The sequence below is a fragment of the Hyaena hyaena genome, unplaced genomic scaffold (genome assembly GCF_003009895.1).
Source record: "Hyaena hyaena isolate Hyena2069 unplaced genomic scaffold, ASM300989v1 scaffold_141, whole genome shotgun sequence".
NCBI classification, from domain to species: domain Eukaryota; kingdom Metazoa; phylum Chordata; class Mammalia; order Carnivora; family Hyaenidae; genus Hyaena; species Hyaena hyaena.
The window spans coordinates 254,083-263,320 of NW_024080773.1; the positions used below are offsets into that span (position 1 = coordinate 254,083).

The 9,238-nt window shown below is 42.4% G+C and overlaps 1 long non-coding RNA gene across 1 annotated transcript; it reads right to left on the reverse strand.

Moving 5' to 3' along the window:
• Nucleotides 1-312: 312 nt before the first annotated feature.
• LOC120235966 lies at nt 313-5,551 on the reverse strand. Its single transcript, XR_005529553.1, has 2 exons — nt 5,177-5,551; nt 313-1,051 (listed from the first exon to the last, which is right to left on the reverse strand). It is a non-coding gene; the product is annotated as an uncharacterized LOC120235966 (long non-coding RNA).
• Nucleotides 5,552-9,238: the final 3,687 nt, after the last annotated feature.

Below are 9,238 nucleotides of genomic sequence, written 5' to 3' on the forward strand. Positions count from 1 at the left end.
GGGGGGGAGGGCGTAGCCCAGGATAAAGTAACAATTATGAGCTAGATAGGAAATCGTAGCCCCTGCCAGCACTGAGTGGCTTCGGGAAATTACTTACCCTCGCTTAGTGTCTGTAAGAGGATAATCGCACCTACCTCTTGGTGTTGTGAGAAATAGCTGGAACTATGTGTTTTGGTAGAGTACGTGCTAAATATGATCTGTATGTCAAGGAATAATTGATTAGTGAAAAGTCCTAGCATAGTTTTAAATGAGGATTAAATGGATTAATAGAGATGACAAACTAGCATATAATAAGTACTTATAAATGTTAAGTAATATGTTATTATTTTATTATTATTATTTGAGCCTCTAAACAATAAGGTCTCTAAATGAACATAGTTATCATCATCATCATCATCATCATCATCATCATCATCATCATCTTACCAAGTCTGAATCTCAGTCTTTAGCTCCTGCTTACTTGTGATCCCTATTAGGAATTAAAACCACCCAGCCCATCCAGAGCAAAACAATCTCTCCTCAAAGTGAGAGCTGGGAAGAGGCAATGCTTCTCTGCTCTCATCTCCTAACGTATAGATCTCACGTGTTGCCGGTTCCTTCCTTGGTTATTTTTCTAGCATTCTGTACAAGACTGCATGAAACAGCGCCCATGAACATGGCTACTTTGCAAAATGTGTCTCCCTCACTGGAGCCAGCAATACCCCAGGCTCCGTTTCTGCCAGCCAAGGGCCTTTTCCTCGCTTCAGGAGAGATTTGACACTGCCATTGCCAATTCACACACCCACCCGTCACTGTCACAGACCCGGTTTTGATCTTTGAAGCACCTCTTCCTAAGCTGGTGTCCTTGCTTTTAAGGGAAGGAGCCCTGGTGCCTGCATCAGATATTATTAACCTGAGGAGAAACACAGATCCTGCCATGACAGATGTGGCTTGTGACATAAGCATGCTGTTGTCTCCAGGAGTCTGGTGTAGACACACAGTCTGACGGCGACAGCCCGGCCCGCTGACTGGCAGGGCACGTACAGGAAACATTCCGGACAAAGGGCTGGATCTGTTTCAAATTAGGCGAGGAGAAATACAGTAAGATGATTGCCCTCTGATTAAATAACTGAAAACTATTTATCAGTTCAATAAGTTGTCACACCATCTGTCACATAAATGAGACAGTAAAACAGATTCAACCTCTAACACAGTCTGATGAAATGTAAACTCGATCAGACTATTCCTTTCTAAATTCCCTGTTTTTATTACCTCTGTGGAATGAACTTCCTAGTTTTACTAGTCACTCATCAAGAACTCAGTTCTTGCTGTGAGGTCCTTGTGTGTGTGTGTGTGTGTGTGTGTGTGTGTGTGTGTGTGTGTGTTTTGCCCTTTCATTTTCTGAAATCTTATTTTAGGAAAGCAGGGCTTGAAGACCACACCAAAAATCTGTTGTCTTTACATTCATTTTAAGACTCAATGAAACTTGAAATGCCCTGTATTAATAACAGCTGCCATTTGTTGAGGAATTACTAGATGCCAACCTAAATGTTTCCTATGCAGTCTCATTTAATCCTCCCAGAAACCACACTAGACAGTTTTTTGTTTTGTTTTGTTTTGTTTTGTTTAATCCTCCTTCCAGAGATCTGAACGCTGGGCCTAAGAAAAATTAAGTGATGTACTCAGGGTCACAACAGACAAATGAAAGCTCTGGAATTTGTGCTCAGGTCTGTCTGACTCCAAAGACTATGGTTTTCATCACCTACTTTTCATTTGGATCCAATTCAATTAAAATAAAAAATCATGAGGACCATTAGCCAAATACTTTGAGGAATTCAGAGTGAGAATACAGCAGACGCAGGGTGGTGGGTGCATATAACTAAGCAATATAACTATGTAATATAGCATATAACAAACATAAAATATAACATGAACTATAACTAGGTAACATAAAATATAACTAAGCAATATAAAATATAACAACAATATAAAATATAACTAAGTAACAAAATAAAACTAAGCAATATAAGATATAAGTAAGCAATGTAAGATATAACTAAGCAATATAGAGTATAACTAACATAAAATATAACCAAGCAATATCAAATACAACTAAGTAACATAAAATAAAACTGAGCAATATAGAATATAAGCAATGCAAGATATAACATAAAAAGGAGCTAAGCAACCTAGACCGAAACTACGTAGCATGGAAGAAAATGATGGAAGCCCTGTGGAGAAGTCCCAGAGGCTGCCACACAAGATGCTGTAGGTACAAATATGCTGCACCTTGAGGAGGTCATTGAAAAGCAGATTCTCCGTTTTGCTCAGCTAACTTTTGTTCTGATACTCTACCGCCTGAACTTGAACAAAGTCACTTTTCCCATCATTGTGAGGATATACACACCCACAGCCACTGTGCCCGCGGTCAGTCTATTGCTGCTTTGCCCCAAACCCACCCTTCTTTGCCTGGTAATCCCTCTCTCCTTGGCCCCCTGACATAGTGCCCTGTAGGGAGCCCCCGGGTGTGGGGCGCCCTGCGAGGAAGGAGGAAGGGGAGACTCTTCCAGGCCAGGGCCGGATCTCTGACTCCAGCGGCTCAGCAGGGTGGCCAGCAGGCGGGCGTGCAGGAGCGCCCCCGTCCCCACTCCTGGCATTGGCGCAACAGGGCTCCAGAGCGCAGGCTCTTCCGCTCTTCCCCTGCGGCAGGCGCAGCAGCCGTGGGCGTGTTCCTGCCAGGCCCGGCCCTGCGGGGTGGGGTCCTTCTTGACGGCCTCTGCCGCAGCACTCAACAGACCCCCAACATCCAGCGGACACAGCCACCCTCTTTTCAGAGGAGTCTGCACCCCAGCCTTGGGCAGTTCCTACAAGTGCGGCTCCTTCCGGGCTTCCCTCTCGGCCCCAGAGCGAGCGGCTCTTCTGTTACCTGCCCTGCCTTCACTCCTACAGCCGAAGAACAGCCTCCTCCGGAAGTCCTTTCAGGCCCCTAATGGCACTACCTCCGTTCTCCAAGTTTCCACTAACAAGTTATATAAACCACTCAAATTGTTCTTGGCACTTTCTTATGTGTTAGGTGTAATAAACATGGGTTGTTTCATAGGGCTCAGGGTATGAATAAGACCATACTGTTTACGTCTCACACGCAATGACAACTATGTTCCAGAAACACAGAACAGGCCTAGACCAGCAAGAAGTCCAGAACCCTATTCTTGATGCTGCCTACTTGCCAACCTAGAACATCCAGGGAATTGAGCCCAGGAAACAGTCTTCCCTCCTCCAGAGGGTACGAGTGAGTGATTATCCTTCACACTGGGTAAGTGAGCAGAGGCCCTCCCACCAGAAGAACCAAGGCATCAGCAAAACGAAGAAAGCTCGCTTTTTTCTTTTTTTTCCCATATTTTTTTCATCTGAAAATATAGAAAGAGGGTATTTGATTTCAGCACGAAGTTTTACATTTTATGGCTTAGTGTTATGTTGACTTTGATTTACATACAGGGTAAGTCGGTGGGGGTTTCCTAACCTGTGCAGAGCCCTGGACCTCTGAAGGACCTGCCTGCGACCAAGGCGGTGTAGTCGGCCCCTGACACCGCCGGCCGGCCCAGCACCACTGCTGCGCTCTTGGGGTCTTCCTTCCTCTGCCCGTCACTGTTGCTTCACGCTGAGTCCCTGCCTCAGCCAGCCTGGCCTTTGGAGGGAGTGTGGCTTTGAGCTCGACTTCACTCCCTCCTTACCAGCTTGGTTATGACTCACCCTTCTGCTTCATTCCTGAGGCCTGAGCGCTAATGCCAGTCCATCGGGTAGGATACAGCCATCCTCCTTTGAGGCCATTGTGCATCACCCTCTGAATTCAAGTAGGGTCCAATACCTACCCCCACACACCTGCAAACTATGTCTCCTGTGCCCCGTGAGATCATCCAACACACAGGGTCCTTCAACACTCCAATGACTCATTTGCAAAGTCCAATGGTCATTAGAAAGGACTGAAAGACAGCCCAGCCTTCCTATAGGAGAATGAGTCACTGCCCCATTCCTTCCAATAAAGTCATTCTTTCCAAGGGTGGATGTAGAACTTCTTGCAGCAGTAACAACACACAGACACAGAAACCCAAAGAAACACACACACACACACACTTCCTGAATGGTCACTACAATATTTTTTTAATTACCATACCTTTTCTACTAGACTCAAAATCCTGAATGTGAGCCCAGTGACCAATTTATTTCTGTCCACCCTGCAATATACAAACTAATATTTTTGTATGTGGTAAGTGAAGAAAATTTTTGTTGAATGAGATAGTGAATGAACGGCATTATTCTTAATTCCAAGAAATTAGGTTGATTAGCATAAATCACATAATTAACATTCTCATTTTAAAATAATATATCATTGAGAGTAACAGAAGAGTGATTCAGAAATTGCTTACCTTAATTAGAGACTAGCTATAATAATCAATCATTCGGAAAACATTTATTAGGCACCTACTATGTTCTCTGGAAATATGTTCATTTCTAAGGTCCTAAAAGTAATTAAGATGCCAGTTCTCAAGAAGCCCGGATGTCTAAGTAGGAAAGCCAACACATACACAAATATTTGCTTTTCAATGTATCGAGGTCAATAAAGGGGAATAGAAAGTACTAGAAGGCAGAGAACACACAGTTGTGTGGCACCTTGTAATTCCCCAAATATAACACTCTGTGTGCTGTAGGGTTGGGTGTGGCCCTCCCTAACAGACTGTAAGCATGGCCAGGTATGTGGCTCTGTCTGCAACATTCACCGCGGTCTCCAACTAGCTGGCAGGGAGCCTGGCACAAAGGAGGCACTAGGTGATCTTCTGAATGAATGAATGATGACACTACTACCACTACCACTGCTACCCCTACCACTAGCTGGGGGAGATCAAGGGAGTATGGAATGTTGGTGCAGGAATTCCGGTCCCATTGACCTTCTAAAAATATCCAGAATGGAAACACTTCACCCTTCCACCAACATTGCGTTGGTTAGAACCACGGTCTCCGCGAAGACTGCAGAGCGCATTCTGGCCTCCCTGTCCTGGCCGCGTCCCCTTGGAGACGCTTCCTCGTGCCCCAGTCCAGGCAGAATGATCTCCGCGCATGCGCGTCACCATGAGCCACTCTGCAGATCCTTCCCCTGGCCTTCCGCCTTCTTCACCTTGGAGCAGTCTCCACCGTGGCTTACCAGACCCCGTGTGACGTGGCTCCAGTGCCCCATCCTCCAGCACGCTCCCCCTGCCACTCTGCACCAGCACACGCTGTCCTCTTCACCCGTTCTTGAACTCGCCGAGCACGCTCCTGTTGAAGTACTTTCCCTCGCTGGTGGTGCATCACTCTGCCCAGATGGTCAGCCTCGTGGCTCTTTCCATTGTTTCCTTCTGATTTTCCCTGATGCCCCATGTGAGGTAGCCCACCTCCTTCCCCCAGCACTCGGTGTCTCCTTGTCCTACTTCATATTTTCCTGGCACTTACCACCACTTTGCCCATTATACTATTTTCGTCCCCATTTAGATGTAACTGAGAATACAGATATGATCCTTTTTTTTTTTTTTGCAATGTTCTCTACTGTACCCTCCTCATCCAAATTAGTGTCTGAGTCACAAGAGCTGCTCAGCAGATACTTGTTTACAGATGGACGAACAGATACTTCACATGTCATCACGCTGTTCATTTGCTCAGTACTTGGTCTTCAGTCAACTTGCTTGGTGAAACTCAAGGCGATTACATTTGGCACACTAGATGAATGGATTATTTTCATTCAGGGAAGGAAACGATGGCAATCATACGAGGCATTTAAAGTCTAACCACAAAAAGAAGGCAAAGTTCAAATTATGTCAGAGCATGGACTCTGGAATCTGACTGTCTGGAGTCAAAAGCCTCCCTAATTCTGCCACCGATAAACTGTGTTATCTTGGGCAAGTTATTTAACTTCCCTGTGCCTCCATTTCCCATCCATAAAATGAGAACCATATTAGCAGCCTGTCTCATAATGTTGTTACAAGTATTAAATGACCTGGAATTTGTATAATGCCTGGAATGGTATCTGACATGTGGTTAAGTTCTATATGATTATTTTGCAAACAAATAAACCGTCTCATTCCATATAAGTATATATGGAATAACATATACAATATAATATATGTATTTCAGAACAGAAAGAAAATTTCCTGAAGGCTTTTTTAAAGTATAACACTGAAACTGAATCTGATAAAGATACATACTGAAGATCAACCTATAGAATAACTGCACTTTTGAAAATACATGTAAAAATTACATAGATAAAATATTAATAGTTTAGCAATGTATCTAAGGTACGTTACACAATAGTGAAGTATGGTTCAGACTTGGAAAGCAAGAATGATTCAATAGTATGGATTATGGGAGAAAAAATATGATCTTAATCAATGATGAGAGGGGCATTTGACAAAACTCGATTTCCAAACTTAAACGATGGGGAAAAAATATTAAGCAGTTTCTAATTACCTTTCCCCCAGATTTCCTGACACCTATGCCAAATTTTATTCTCAAAACCAGACTACAAATAGGGACAGTGTCAGATGGAAACATTGATTTAACATAATAAAAATAAAATAATATTTTTGTTAATCTTAAATAAGCAATATTTGGGGCACCTGGGTGGCTCAGTAGGTTAAGCGTCCGACTTTGGCTGAGGTCATGATTTCAAAGTTCGTGGGTTCGAGCCCCACGTCAGGCTCTGTGCTGACAGCTAGCTCAGAGCCTGGAGCCTGCTTCAGATTCTGTATCTCCCTCTCTTTCTGACCTTCCCCTGCTCACACTGTCTCTCTCTCACACACAAATAAATAAAAACATTAAAAAAATTTTTTTAAATAAGCAATATTCAACTATCACTATTACACAATTCTAGAAATAAACTCTACTGTTTATTTTATCTTGATGAAAGAATCTAGACAAAATTTTCTAGGTTTTCCAACTTAGATTTGAAAGCAAAATTCACTTTATATCTATAGTAAATATTATCATTACTATATAGGAATAAGCACAGTTTTTACCCAAATGATATTGGAATGCCTAGGATATGGATTTGGGGTGCAATACAATAATCCAACTAATTCTTTTGGGTATTTTTGATCTTTTTGCTTCATCTTTGCTACTGAAAAGTTCGTAGTCATGGTTGAATATTAAGTTTAACTTAATTTTGCTATGACGATTGAAAATCACTCAGCATTATTATTTTTAATTATTTAAAATAAGTGCATTTTCCCAAATTACAGAAGTAGTACATTCTTCTTTGGAACAATTTAACAAGAAGGGAAATGTTGATAAGCTGCCCCGATCTCTCCCCCCGTTTCTGCTCCATGGCCATTCTCAGGGCCAACCGCCTACGCGGCACGCACTCCCTCGGACACCTGTCTGACAGAACGCTGACTTTATGGAGCTCCATACTGCCTCTTCATGTAGTCCACCTGCCCAAGACAAAGCAAACCCTGGGAGTCTGTGGAAGGATTCCCAATTTGGGATCTCAGGATCCTCTTTACATGCCTCGAATTAACGAGATCTCCAAAGAGCTTTTGTTCATGTGAGTCATATCTGTTGATAATCACCATTTTAGGAATGAAAACAGAAATGAAGACATATATAGTTAGTAATCATTTTAAAAGAGCAATGATAAATCCATTAAATATTAACAAAAATAATTTATTTTTATGAATAATGGGTCTCAGGGTCCCCAGAGGTCCCCTAACTGTGCTTTGAAAATTGCTGGTCTAAGGAAATTAATCTCTCTAGTTAACGACTGAAGCGCTCGAAAACACAGTCAGCATTTGGCATTCCCACAAGATTTGGATCATGAATGGCAACATTACCCGACTGAAGCCAGCGAATCTCAAGAAGGACTTCACTTATGGCTTCTGAGAAATTGGTTTTTTCTTTCAGATAAAGCCAGCAGAAAATGCCATCTCTCTCCTCCCTTGCATGTTGTGACATAAGAAGTTGACCTCAGACCCCAGTCTGCCTAGGAGCATCCTGTTATCCTGCAGTGAGTATCAAGAGCACCATCTTTCACTCTCCAAAATTCCCCTGTTTAAGTGATGAAGTTAGATATTCACATAGGCGTATGGACCGGAGACAAACATAGTGCTCAAAACTTTCAAACGGAGCAGCCAGAGAAATCAGAGAACAGAGCCAGAGAGGTACTGAGCCCCAAATCACCCCAGCACTACTAGGTTTCTAGAATAGATTTATATTCCATGCTCTTTTCTCAGTTTCAAGATCAATTTGAATTGAGATCTCTAGCACTTGCAATGGAAGACAATCTAATGACATGTTTCCACCTTATGTGAGAGGGGATAGTGGTTTGGTGTGGATTCCTCCACCATTCTCCATGCTCACATAAACATGCACTGACACACATTTCACATGATAGGTTTGGGGTTGAAGTTTTTTTTTTTATAAAAAGGAAACTGCTATACATGTATTATGAAAAATAATTTAATACATTATGTAGAAAGGACCCTCTGGGTCTGTAGATACATAGTTGACACTTTTTCACAGTTCCACAATATTTCATGATAGAAACGTACCACCATTTCCCCCCAGTTCTTGGTCATATAGGCTGTTTCCAGATTTTGCCACTTTTAATAATATTTAATAATATTTAAATGATGATTTTAATACACATATCCTTTGCACTGTTGCTTTTATCATGATAAAAGAGATTCCTGCATCTGGGACTTCGTGCTCAAGGGTATATGAGGATTATTATTCTTATAGGTAGTGAAAATCCTTAGGTGGAGAAGCTATGTAATAAAGACCCCCAAGACATACTAGAAGGAGCAGTGAATTAGAATCGGTATACTTCTTCCTTCTGAGGGTAAAGATGGGGAAGGAAAGAGCAAAGAGGAAAGAGGCTTTCCCAAGGAAAGAGGCTTGGGATTGAGGATTAATTGCCATCCTCAATTTGCCCCAATGTTTTGGGAAGAGAATGTGGATGGGGATGAAAGAGGGATATAGCCCCTTCATTTTGGGAACTTTCTCCTCCTTGGCATGTTGAGGAAAACACACAATTGATCAGTATCTATGTGAAATATAAACTACTCACTCAATTAAATTAGGTACATATCATATTTTATTTAAAATTATAATGGACAATTTTGGGGGTCTCTGGGTGGCTCAGTTAGTTGAGCATCTGACTCTAGATTTTGATTGAGGTCATGACCCCAGGGTCATGGGATCTAGCCCCATACTGGACTGAGCGTGGAGGCTGCTT